A 14,673-nucleotide genomic window follows, 5' to 3' on the forward strand; every position below is an offset into this window, starting at 1 on the left:
ATGAGTTTATGGCCGTAAACTCATGGGGAGTGGGTCTTTAGGGCCGTGAACTCTCTTGGGATTTTACTCTTGAAGAGTAAACTCCATATCTAAACCATATATGTCCATAGATGTCACCCGGGTCACTCCAAACACTTGAAATGAAGTGTTTTCGCGACTAGAAGTGTATATCCTCAACTAATTAGTGATTTAAAATTTAATTAGATACACTTTTGTATCATTTAATATTACATAGGAACCTCGCACATTTTCAAGCCTCGATCCGATGTTTAGCATCCTAGTCGACACATTCCTCGTCCGGTGAGTTCATACCCCTACTTTTTTTTATATATATATAATGTTTTTCAATGTTTTCAAGGGGGATACAAGCAAAAGTACAAGAATATCTTGTGATTAAACTTATTATTTCAATTAAAATGTTTCATATTCCACTTGCTTTTAACAATCGAAATCATATTAACCAACCGGTTGACTTGCAGAGTTAGTTTACAAACTGATTTCATATCTTATTATATAATGTTATATTATATATTTCACAAATGATTTTCCACTTATTTATTGTTAAAAGCATTAGATTAGTACATTTGTTTAGTCCTCGGTAACACTCCACAGAGATATGCGAGTGGAGGATCGTCTTTGTAAATAGAATTTAAATAGGATTTTTCTGCATTATTACTTGTAGATTTGTTATTCCTATAAATTGGAGACACGTCCTTGGAGAACACTCCACAGAGATAAGCGAGTGGAGGACCGTATATATAACCAGAATCTCTTAGATAGGGAGCATGACTTGAGTGTATAGATCTATATGGGGCTGACTACCCTGCACCTGGCTGCTAGCTACAGCCGAACCAAAAGGTTCAAGGGTGATAAAAGTCATAAATGATACTAGCCTTCCTTTGTCATATCTAGTTTATAGTATGGTTATAGAACTCGCAATTTGGATAACACAGATTTACTTGTTAGTAATAATGATTATAGTAAATTAATAACCTTTGAAATTAGTTTACTATGTTGATAATTTTATATACGTGTTAAAACTAACATACATTTCAAGAGTAACCAGGCTTTCAGGAAAACTTCACATAAATATTTTAAGTATGGTAGTTACTTGTACATTACATTTTGGATTGGTAACCAACTTATTTGGAAAATATAGGATTTTCCTGGGATAACAACTGTTCATAACCAGAATTGTGTACCAATATAGATAACTAAACATTACTTTTAAGAAAATATGGGATTTTCTTGGATAACCACTTTTTCAGAAAACTAAAGGAATCTTGTTCATTTTCAGAAAACAAACCGCTTATGAACTCGCCAGCTTTATGCTGATTTTTAAACTGCTTGTATTCTCAGGTTCTCCTTAGACAGGTATCCCGCGTTCTTTTGCAGAAGACGGAGCGTATGGAAGTCACGTATTTCTTTTGTTTAGACTTATGTATCTATGAAACTTGTATTACATTACTTTCAAACTGATGTAATGAATCTATGTAATGTAATGTTGTGTGTTTACTTCGCTTACTATGTACATTGGTTATGATACTTAACATGAAGTCACCTCCGCCCCGGAACGTTTCCGCCCTGGGTTTCGTGGTGTGACAGATTGGTATCAGAGCCCTTGTTTATAGTGAAATGAGTATACAAAACCTTACATGGTATAAGACTATAAACATTAAGGGGCCTAAGTGCTCTGAACTAAAAGTATACTTTAAAATATAAGTATTTTCAAAAACATACAAGTATACCTAACCGCTGAGATCCGTAACTACAAGTAGAACAAAACATAAGTAAATGGGTGTTGTACGCTGCGGTTAAACCTAGGCAGTTATGTAGTCGTGTCTAGGGTCAATATAGCCTGATCAACTATATTCATTCGAGACACGGCCAACATGTGCCTGGGAGTGACTGTGGTGTTCTGTATGCCTAAAACTTACCCAAATACCCCAAACAACGAGTCGTCGTTACAGTGGATCATGAAATACTATGGGAGAAATTCTAGATCCAACTTTGTTGTAGAAAATTCTCATTCAAGCGTTGCCCCTCGATCATTCCTTTAGCGATAGTTTATCTGCCTTGATAATTCATTATTGCGTTATCGCTTAATAGAATTATATGTCTGTCATAAAGAGATATCCCTTGTTTCATATCTCTTGATTTAATTCAAAGGACTTACCATCCTCTTTTTCCTAATCATTTTAGATCGAAATGTCTCCAAAGAAAGGACCCAGCTCAAAGAACAACATCTCTCCGCCGCCATACTCTCCTTCGTTCGACTTCGTCTTGTTTCAAACGGCAGTTACTTTTGTAGTTACGGTCGTAGTGACACTTTTGAACCCTAGCAGGTCCAGTGGACCTGGAAGTAATGTGTATCCCCAAAACCATGAAGATGATCAAGAGTACCAGAATGAAGGTGATAAGAGTAAAAAGGTTATCTAGAAAAAGCAAAAGGGTCAAAGTTCCCAAGGACCCTCCAAGAGGCATGAAACTGTGGCAGTTCAAGCTGCCACTACTCCTGTTGTTGTGTCTATAGCTCAAGCACCTATCACTGGATATGTTGGTAACCACCCTTGGTGCGACAGATGCAGTTATCACCATCGTATCCCTGGCCCATGCCGTGAGTTGATCTGCAAAAGATGTTGCAAAAAGGACCACACCGCTCGAAACTGCAAAACACCAACCCAACTAATCAATCAAGCTTCTGGATCGAGTACCGAACAAGCCTGCTATGGTTGTGGAGAAATCGGGCATTTCAAGCGAAATTTCCCAAAAACAGCAACCACCAACAACGTCAACAACGTCGGGATGGTTTTAGCTATGAAGTAGGAAGAGGCAGCCGCTGATCCCACTATTGTCGCGGGTACATTTCTTCTCGACAATTCTTAGACTCGCATCCTTTTCAAATCTAGTGTCAAAGAAGTTTTATTAGTCATTCATTCAAATATCTTTGTAAACATAGTCCTCGTCTAATAACCAAAACATTTACCGTCTAGATGGCTAGCGGTGAGAATGAGTGCGCTAACGATTTATGCCTAAGCCGTGCCCTTATCTTGAGTAATCATTCCTTCTTATGAGATTTGTAATCGAGTTTGAATCAATTCAAGTATAAAATCAGAAAGAGTTATAACGATGAATACGAGAGTAAATAGAATATTTGTTCAGCTCATATTATGCTTTTGAGTTTACAAAATGCAATGACTAAACTGTAAAAACTGAGTGAAGGAAGTCTCTCAAACACTTAGTACATACCCCTATTTATAGGAGAACAAAAGCATAACAATACTAAGGACTAGACATTAAGACAACACTTTAATATGCCTTAGTACAAATAACATTACATCCGAAGACCCCTTCTTACAAAGACAAAATATACTTCATAACAATCTAACTGACTCTTCGACTATTACAACATTTAAGCCCTAACACCTTCCTCATTAACCTAATGTCAGTTTCAATAAAGAGCTTTGATGTTATCCTTGGCATATATCGATTGATTCCCGATCGTGTTGTTATGCTTTGTTATGAAAAAGCTATTCTCGTCAATCTTCTCTCTGACCAGACACTCATGATCCATGGCGATAAGCTTAGCTCTAATCTTCGTATCATTTCCTGCATCAAAGCTCAAAAGTTTCCCCAAAAGGAATGTCATGTATACCTAGCCCATGTAATCAGTGAGAAACAGGAAGTTAAAGACCTCGAGAGCGTTTCCGAAGACTGTAATATACCTGATGTATTTCCCGAAGAACTCCCGAGAATTCCTCCCGAACATCAAGTCGAGTCTTGTATCAACTTAATCCCTAGAACTACCCCCGTAGCCAAATCTCCGTACCGTTTTGCTCTAGCAGAAATGCAGGAGTTATCCAGTCGGCTTAATGAGTTGACCGTCAAAAACCGATATCCTCTTTCCTTAATTAGATGACTTCTTCGATAAAATCCAGGGAGCTAGCTACTCCTCGAAAATAGACCTTAGGTCAAGACACCATCAGGTACGAGTTCACGAGGATAATGTTTCCAAGACAATATTCAGGACTCGACATGATCACTAAGAGTTCGTATTGATACCTTTCGGTCAAACCATTTTCCTTTGGTCATGTAGTGAGCGATGAAGACATACGCGTGGATCCTCCTAAGGTCAAAGTAATAGAGAATTGGTCGGCATCGACACCCACAGAAAACCTGTAAATTCTTGGGTTTCGCCAGCTATTATCACAGACCCATTCAGAAAATTCTTCCAAAATCACCAAACCCTTAACCACTTCGACACAGAAAGGTGTACCCTTTTTGTTGGAGTAAAAAGTGAGATACATCATTCCAAGCATTGAAGTAAGACTTATGCATCACACCTAACCTGTCCCTGCCAGAAGAAACAGAGGAATTTGTTGTCCTTTGCAGTACGTTCAATCAGAGTTTAGATTATGTGCTTAGGCAAGAAGGAAAAGTTGTTGTTCACGCTTTGAGACAAACAAAAGGCACACGAAGTTAACTACACAACTCACGAATTGGAATTTGGAGCAGCAGTCCTTGCACTGAAGAATGAGAGACATGATCTCAATGGAACCAAGTACACGAATTTCACTAACCATAAGAGACTACAGCATATCTTCGATCAGAAAGACATAAACATGAGGTGCCTTTAGCCGAAAGGAAAGCTTAGACAGTAAGACTAAGACATTGACAATGACTATCTGTCCCCGTTTACTTGCTCAGACCTGAGAAGCCTAGTCAGAAACCCTCGAGACTGTTCCAGCAGCCTAGATACCCGAATGGGAATGGTAATAACCAACATGGATTTCACCATCAAGTTACCCAGTTTTGCCGAGTGAGTACGATATCATTTGGAAATGGTCGATCCTTCGATAAAATCCACTCACTTCCTTCCGATCAGAGAATCATTCAAGATGGAAAGACTCACGCGAACCCACATTCAAGAAGTAGTCCGACTGCATAGTATACCTGCGTCCATTATCTTTGGTTGAGATAGCAGGTTTACCTCAAAGTTTTGGCAAGTCCCTTCAGAGAACTCACGGAACAAAGCTAGATATGAGTACAACTTATCATCCTCGAACAATTGGACAAAGTGAGAGAGTTATTCAGATCATGGAAGACATACTGGGAGCATGTGTCATAAATTTCTGAACGACTTGGGATACCCCTTTACCTTTGATCGAGCCCTCGTATAACAACAGTTATCACACCAGTATCCAGACTGCACCATTTGGAACCCTCTACAGTCAAAAGTATAGATTCCCTTGTGTTGGGTTGAGGTAGGAGACACACAATTAGCCAGAGAGTCGATCCCCCGGTAATACCCTCACTGGTCCTGAAATCATCCGCGAAATCATCGAGAAGATCATCCAGATCCGGGAACAATTGAAAGCTTCACGAGATCGACATAAGAGTTACGCCAATATACAACGGAAACCTCTGGAATTCCAAGCTGGAGATCGTGTCCTGTTAATGGTCTCTCCCTGGAAAGACAGGATACACTATGGAAAGCACGGAAAACTTAACTCGCGGTACATTAGACCCTTTGAAATCCTCATTAGGATCGATCCCGTAGCCATCAAACTCCGAGTACCTTCAGAACTGAGCAACATTCATCCTGTATTTTGCGCTTCTACTCTTAATGAATACCTAACTAATAAAACCATAGAAATCCATCCTGATGTGACCGAGAACAACGAAATACCTAAACTTCCTGGATGAACAAATTAAGATCATAGACCAAGAGATCAAACATACGAAACCAAGCCGCATCCCGATAGTGAAAGTTCGCTGGAATGTCGAGTGGAAACCTGAAATCACTTGGGAATGTAAAAGATTCGATGAAGCAAATATATCCGCATGCCTTTTTCCATAACTTGTATCTTAATCTTTGAATTTCGGGAAGAAATTCCCTCTAACGGGGGGATAATGTGACAACCCGAAGTTATTCCATCGCCATAACCCGTTCCGTCCGTAAAACTCGTCATTAGCAAATTGATTCGATTTTGTTTTTGGATTAGGTCAATTAATGTAGGACTTTTATTTTGACCTTGTAAGTATCCAAACACGTTATAACGCAAGTAAACGCCCCAAACTAGTAATTAGAAAAAATTTAGTTCTACCATATCGGGTTACGACAACTTAATCGGGTGCGACCAAAAGCCTCGGTTAACGTCAGTATCAGGCAGAATTCCACCATGTCTTAAATCCAAATCATATTTAAAGTTATTTAAGCCTCATTTGAAGCCTTTTCACTCTCTCTCTCTAACCTCTCTCCTCAAATCCAACTTCTTGATCCAAAATCACTCATTTCAAGCTTCAAATCACCAAGGTAACTATCCTAGCTTCTAGTATAACATCTTTAGCCTTCAATTTCGTGTTCAAATCATGGAATAGGACCATAAACATGTGTTTACACCCCTGGAATAGCCTTAGTCCGTGAACACATGCAAATGGGGTTTTTGAGCCTTAAAACCCTTCCAAACCACTATTGGAGCTTAGATATGGCTTAAGGACTTATTGGATTGGACTTAGAACACCTTAAACTCATCATTTAGGGAGTAAACATGAGTTTACTGCCCAAGAACATGCTTGGTCCATAAACACCCTTTCATGGGTAGTAAACTCCTTTTTAGGTGTTAAAATGCCATTTACACACCTCCTAAGCCTTGAACTAATAACTAGAAGCAACCACAAACAAGTTAGGGGCCTTAAACTTAATAAAAACCACTTCATAAGGAGTTCACGGTCGTAAACCCCCGAAGAATGGGTTCCTGGGTCGTAAACTCCTATATCTTGGTCAAAGTGTGCCCTAAATTCACCCCATGGCTTGTAAATGAGTTTAAATCACATGTGATTAACCTATGACCATCAAAGCACATAAGGATTGAGTGGGTAAGAGTTTACGGCCGTAAACTCCTATTTTACTACCGTAAACGCATCAAATGGTCCATATGATTGATCAAATCCATTTCTAATGCCCTAGAACCAAATCTAGCATCACCCCTAAAATGATATAAGGCCATTAGGCACTCTAGAACACCCCACCATGAGTTTACGGCCGTAAAATTATGGGGAGTGGGTCATTAGGGCCGTGAACTCCATTCATAGTTTACTCTTGAAGAGTAAAGTCCATATCTAAACCATATATGTCCATAGATGTCACCCGGGTCACTCTAAACACTTGAAATGAAGTGTTTTCGCGACTAGAAGTGTATATCCTCAACTAATTAGTGATTTAAAATCTAATTAGATACACTTGTGTATCATTTAATATTACATAGGAACCTCGCACGTTTTCAAGCCTCGATCCGATGTTTAGCATCCTAGTCGACACATTCCTCGTCCGGTGAGTTCATACCCCTACTTTTTTTTATATATATATAATGTTTTTCAATGTTTTCAAGGGGGGATACAAGCAAAAGTACAAGAATATCTTGTTCTTAAACTTATTATTTCAATTAAAATGTTTCATATTCCACTTTCTTTTAACAATCGAAATCGTATTAACCAACCGGTTGACTTGTAGAGTTAGTTTACAAACTGATTTCATATCTTATTATATAATGTTATATTATATATTTCACAAATGATTTTCCACCTATTTATTGTTAAAAGCATTAGATTAGTACATTTGTTTAGTCCTCGGTAACACTCCACAGAGATACGCGAGTGGAGGATCATCTTTGTAAATAGAATTTAAACAGGATTTTTCCGCATTATTACTTGTAGATTTGTTATTCCTATAAATTGGAGACATGTCCTCGGAGAACACTCCACAGAGATACACGAGTGGAGGACCGCCTCTGTAACTAGAATCTCTTAGATAGGGAGCGTGACTTGAGTGTATAGATCTATACGGGGCTGACAACCCCGCACCTGATGTCACACCCCGAAACCGAAGGCGCAAACCTTCCGGGGCGGAGGTAACTTCATGTTAAGTATCATAACCAATGTACATAGTAAACGAAGTAAAACACAAAACATTACATAGATTTCATTACATCAGTTCGAATGTAAAGTGATACAAGTTTCATAGATACGTAAGTTTAAACAAAAGAAAGACGTGACTTCCATATGCTCCGTCTTCTGCAAAAGAACGCGAGATACCTGTCTAAGGAGAACCTGAGAATACAAGCATTTTTAAAATCAGCATAAATCTGGTGAGTTCATAAGCGATTTGTTTTACGAAAATGAACAAGATTCCTTTTGTTTTCTGAAAAAGTGGTTATCCAAGAAAATCCCATATTTCCTTAAAAGTAATGTTTGGTTTTTTGTTATGTTACACAATTCTGGTTATGAATAGTTATTACCCCAGGAAAATCCTATATTTTCCTAAAAGTTGGTTACCAATCCAAAATGTAATGTATAAGATGTATACTGAAAACCTAATTATCCTTGTGAAGTGTGTGTTAGTTTACCAACCCAAAATGTAATGTAAAAGATGTATACTGAAAACCTGATTATCCTTGTGAAGTGTGTGTTAGTTTACCAACCCAAAATGTAATGTAAAAGATGTATACTGAAAACCCGTTTATCCTTGTGAAGTGTATGTTAGTTTTAACACGTATATAAAACTATCAACATAGTAAACTAATTCTCAAGGTTATTAATTTACTATATCCATTATTACTAACAAGTAAATCTCTGTTATCCAAATTGAGAGTTCCATAACCATACGATAGACTAAATATGGCAATAAGTAGTCCATCACACTTTATGACTTTCGTCACCCTTGAACCTTTTGGTTCGGCTGTAGCTAGCAGCCAAGTGCGGGGTAGTCAGCCCCGCATAGATCTATACACTCAAGTCACGCTCCCTATCTAAGAGATTTTGGTTACAGTGGCGGTCCTCCACTCGCGTATCTCTGTGGAGTGTTCTCCGAGGACGCGTCTCCAATTTATAGGAATAACAAATCTACAAGTAATAATGCGGAATATCTTGTTTAAGTTCTATCTACAAAGACGATCCTCCACTCGCGTATCTCTGTGGAGTGTTACCGAGGACAAAACAAATGTACTAATCTAATGATTTTAGTAATAATGTTAAGGAAAAACCATTTGTGAAAATATAAGATACATCAATTTATAACGTTTTTCACAAATAAAACGATAATGTGATCTGCAAGTTCAAACGGTTATCTGTTATGATTGTCAGTGTTAAAAGCATATGTAATATGAAACACAAAACATATAAAGCAAGTTTTTAGTACAAGTATTCCTTGTACTTTGCTTGAATCCCTCCCCCCCCCCCCCCCCACCTAAAAACAGTGAAAAACATTGAAAAAGGGTAGGGGTATGAACTCACCGGACGAGGAAAGTGTCGACTAATATGCTAAACGTCGGATTGAGGCTTGAAAACGTTAATGTTAAATGATACACAAATGTATCTAATTAGATTTAAATCACTAATTAATTGAGGATATACACTTCTAGTCGCGAAAACACTTCAATTCAAGTTTTTGGAGTGACCCAGGTGACATTTATGGACATGTATGGCTCGGATATGGAGTTTACTCTTCAAGAGTAAACTATTAGAAGAGTCATCGGCCCTAAACACCACATCCCCATGAGTTTACGGCCGTAAACTCATGGATGGTGTTCTTAATTGCTAAATGGCCTTATATCATTTGAGGGATGATGCTAGGTTTGGTTCTAGGGCATTAGAAAGGGATTTAATCAATCATATGGACCAATTGATGAGTTTACGGCCGTAAACTCTCACCCACTCAATTCTTATGTGTTTTGAAGGTCCTAGATTAATCACATGTGATTTAACTCATTTTTACAAGCGAAAGGGTGAATTTAGGGCACCATTTAACCCATTTATAGGAGTTTTCAGCCCAGGAACCCATTATTGGGGGGTTTACGGCCGAGAACTTCTTATGGATTTGTTTGCATCAAGTTTAAGGTCCCTAACTTATTTGAGGTTGCTTCTAGACTTTATTCCAACGCTTATGAGGTGTCTAAGTTGCATTTTAACACCTAAAAAGGAGTTTACTACCCATGAAAGGGTGTTTACAGCCCAAGCATGTTCTTGGGCAGTAAACTCATGTTTACTCCCCAAATGTTGAGTTTAAGGTGTTCTAAGTCCAATCCAATAAGTCCTTAAGCCATATCTAAGCTCCAATGGTGGTTTGGAAGGGTTTTAAAGCTCAAAAACCCCATTTATATGTGTTCACGGCCCAAGAGTGTTCCAGGGCCGTAAACACATGTTTATGGTCCTAACTCATGATTTGAACACGAAAATGAAGGCTAAGGATGTTATACTAGAAGCTAGGATAGTTACCTTGGTGATTTGAAGCTTGATATGAGTGATTTTTGGACCTAGATCTTGGATTGAGGAGAAAGGTTAAAGAGAGAGTGAAAAGGCTTCAAATGAGGCTTAAACAACTTTATATGTGGCTTGGATTTGAGACACAGTAGAGTTCTACCCGATACTGACATTAACCGAGGCTTTTGGTCGCACCCGATTAAATTATCGTCACCCGATTTGGTCGAAACTAAAATTTTTCTAATTACTAGTTTGGGATGTTTTCATGTGTTTCTAACGTGTTTGGATACTTACAAGGTCAAAATAAATGTCTTAACTTAATTGACCTAATCCAAAAATGAAATCGGAACAATTCGCTTAAGACGAGTTTTACGGACGGAACGGTTGCGGCGATGAGACAACTTCGGGTTGTCACATTATCCCCCCGTTAAAGGGAATTTCATCCCGAAATTCAAGGGTTAAGATACAAGTTATAGAAAAAGATGCGGATATTTCTGATGTATCGGGTCTTCGCGCTCCCAAGTGAATTCAGGTTCTCGCTTGGAATTCCAGTGAACCTTCACTATTGGGACATGGCTTTGTTTCATACGTTTGATCTCTCGGTCTATGGTCTCGATTTGTTCAAGAGAGATTACTAGGGTTTCATCGGACAGACACTTCTAAATATTCGGGACGTGGAAGACAGGATGGATGTTTCTAAGTTCTGAAGGTACTCGGAGTTTGAAGGCTACGAGATTGATCCTAACGAGGATCTCAAAGGGTCTAATATACCACGAGTTAAGCTTTCCATGCTTTCCATAGTGTATCATGTCTTTCCAGGGCGAGACCATTAACAGGACACGATCTCCAGCCTGGAATTCCAGAGGTTTCCGTTGTATATCAACGTAATTCTTCTATCGATCTAGTGAAGTTTTTAATCGTTCCTGGATCTGGATGATCTTCTCGATGATTTCGCGGATGATTTCAGGACCAGTAAGGGTATTACCGGGGGATCGACTCTTGGCTAACTGCGCGTCTCCTACCTCAATCCAACATAAGGGAATCTGTACTTGTGACATCCCAGAAATCATGGCCAGAAAGGACCGATTTTGTTTATACTTTATTTCAAAATCAGAGTTATCTTTTAATAAAAGGGTTGCAGAATTTGTCCCAAAACAATAATATGATAAATATTTATCAAAAGCATTTCCATAGAAATGTATTTCATTAAAAGACTCGGGATGTCATGTTCGTACAGATCAAAAGTATAAACAGTACAATATAAGCCTTACTACATTATTTCATATCTACAGACCTATATCCGTAATCCCTCGTCCAAAACATCACACCTATGCTCATGCGCCACTACCTGTAATACATAAAACTGAGTGGGTCAGGCTTGGGAGCCTGGTGAGCACATAGGGTTTTCAACCCACAATAAATAAGTTTATTAATTTCATCAATCAACAATAACCCGATTACCCATTCCCGTTATCCTCACTTTACGTCCCTAAACATCTATCATAAGGGACCTAGCCTAAGGATCATCATCGGGACGGACACTACTGCTAAGGGGATTCCTTAGCAATAAATGTCCTAATAGGCAACCATGTGGGGGATGGAGTACACCAGTGAACACATCGTTCACAACACCTACAGGTTGCGAGCCTGCTAGTGTTCCACTGGACTGTCTAAAAGAGTCTGTGGTCATCATCTATACTCCGCTAGATGACTGGATCAACAACAACAACATCGAGGCCTCTCATCATTTTATCACACATCGTCTTATTACATCTACCCATGTTTTACACCAACATTTTTGTAGATATAAAATACATATATACTTTAAATCATTTAAAACTTGTATAAAAACATTCATCTAGCATAGATAACAAGTATACAGATAATATGCACACATAGCACGTAATATATAAAATACTTTATATCTATGTGTAAGATGAAAGTAACTATGCACTCACCTGATTAGGTGGTGACTCAGCACTCGGACAGCGCTCGATACTCTCACAACGATTTTCCTTTGATAAAACCTAGTATTGATACCACTAGGGTTTAGTCTAATGATAACCGCGACAAATTAATTGTCTGACTATTATTATTATTATATAAGCATTAATAACACTCAATATAACTCATAATAATAGCCCAAATAATTATTTTAAGGACCTAATAACATTCCTATATTAAAACATAAGCTAAACTAAAGGTAGGATAGGTACAGCTCACTTACAGCGGGTTTTTCTCGAAAACCGGGCTTCGCTGGAGCAGCATTCCCGAGCCGAAAGGCTCTTTTCTCGGTACTCCGGGAGCCTTGGGGCTTCCTTCGGGTGCTAGGGGGTTTACCTAGGCTTTTAGGGGGGTTAGGGAGCTTAGAGAGAGAGTTTAGAGAGAGAAAGAAGAGGGGTGAGGGGTGAGGAAATGAGGGAACCCGACACCTCTATTTATAGGGGAGGAATCTGATGGACTCGCTGAGTAAAGGGGACCTACTCGCCGAGTTGGTCCATGTGGTGGTCTTCTGGTGGTGCCACATGTCCAATTTTGGTGGTGCCACGTCACCCCCTATCGCGTATCAGCCTTCAAACTTAGAAAAATCATAACTTTTGCATACGAACTCCGTTTTCGACGTTCTTTATATCCACACGTAGGTAAAATCAAGATCTACAACTTTCATTTAGACTCCGTCGGCTAATTCTTGACCGATCTCGAATTTAACAGTAGGAGGCGTTTAGACTGTTAAATGACCGCGAAGAGTTCATAACTCCTTCATACGGACTCCGTTTTCGTCTGTCTTTTTACCGTTGAGTTCCTATGAATGAGATCTTCAACTCTCATTTAGGTCGCGTAAGCCAAAAACCGCTCGAACTAAAATTCGAGTTTCGGGTCGTGCACTGCTAAGCCGAATCTTAGAAAAATCATAACTTCTTCATATGAAGTCAGATTTGGGCGTTCTTTTTATCGATGCTCTTAGTTTAACATATTCTACGACTTTTGTTTAGATTTCTAAGGCTAAAAAGTCTTCTATCGTAAATTCACTATTTACATCTTCCGGTGCCGTGCCGGTTTTGCCGTAAAACTTCGGCGGGTCATAACTTCTTCGTTATAGCTCGGATTTCGGCATTCTTTATATGTACGGAAACCTTGAGACATATTCTACAACTTTATGAAGAGATATCGGGATTATCTCACATTTTAATTTTGACGCTCATTTTTATTCTTTATTAATTATACATTTATAATTAAATAATAAACACATAAACACACGTAATTCACATAATACTCAAATATTTCATATTTATTACTTCAAAAAGAGTTACAATAGTTGACCTAGACTATTACATTGACAAAAATGCTTAGCCCTGAAACCCGGGCGTTACAATTCTCTCCCCCTTAGGATGATTCCGTCCCGGAATCATGCATCAGCAAACAGATGTGGATAGCGACTCATCATGTCATCCTCTGTTTCCCAAGTGAGATTCGGCCCATTCGAATGTTTCTATCGAACTAGCACTAAGTCGACCATCTTGCGTCGTAACTTTTTAGTCTTACGGTCAATAATTGCCTCGGGTTCTTTGATCAGCCTTTTATTCTCATCCATCCTTAACTCTGAGATTGGAATTATGTCGGGAACATCTCCCATGAATTTCCTCAAATAACACACATGGAAGGTGTTATGAATACCATTGAGTTCTTCGGGCAATTCCAGCTTGTAAGCTTGGTTCCCAATCTTCTGAAGAACTTTGAACGGTCCAATAAACCTTGGACTCAACTTTCCTCGTTTCCCAAATCGTATAAGTCCCTTCCACGGTGAGACTTTAAGCAAAACGAAATCCCCAACTTCGAAGGTTATCGGTCATCTTTTCTTGTCGGCATAGCTCTTCTGACGATCCTGAGCTGCTAACATTCTTTCCCTAATCACCTTCAATTTCTCAGCAGTCTCATGGACTATCTCGAGGCCCATAAACTGCTTCTCTCCGGCTTCGAGCCAACAAGACGGCGTACGACACTTCTGTCCATACAAGTCTTGATAAGGTGCCATCTTGATGCTCGAGTGAAAACTATTGTTGTAGGAAAATTCTACTAGAGGTAAGTGTTCGTCCCAATTCCCTTGGAATTCGAGGGTACATGCTCTCAGCATATCTTCCAACGTCTAAATCGTTCTTTCGCTCTGACCATCAGTTTGCGGATGGTAAGCAGTACTAAAACACAACTTTGTACCCAACTCCTCTTGTAGACTCCTCCAAAACCTCGACGTGAAATGACTATCACGATCTGACACAATCGTAAGAGGGACACCGTGAAGTCTTACAATTTCCTTCACGTAAGCGTTTGCGAGCTTATCCATAGACCACTTCTCGTTGGTGGCTATGAAGTGTGCACTCTTGGTGAAACGATCTACGACTACCCAAATCATGTCGTGTC

This window comes from Lactuca saligna, chromosome 2 (assembly GCF_052625555.1).
Source record: "Lactuca saligna cultivar CGN05327 chromosome 2, ASM5262555v1, whole genome shotgun sequence".
NCBI classification, from domain to species: Eukaryota; Viridiplantae; Streptophyta; class Magnoliopsida; order Asterales; family Asteraceae; genus Lactuca; species Lactuca saligna.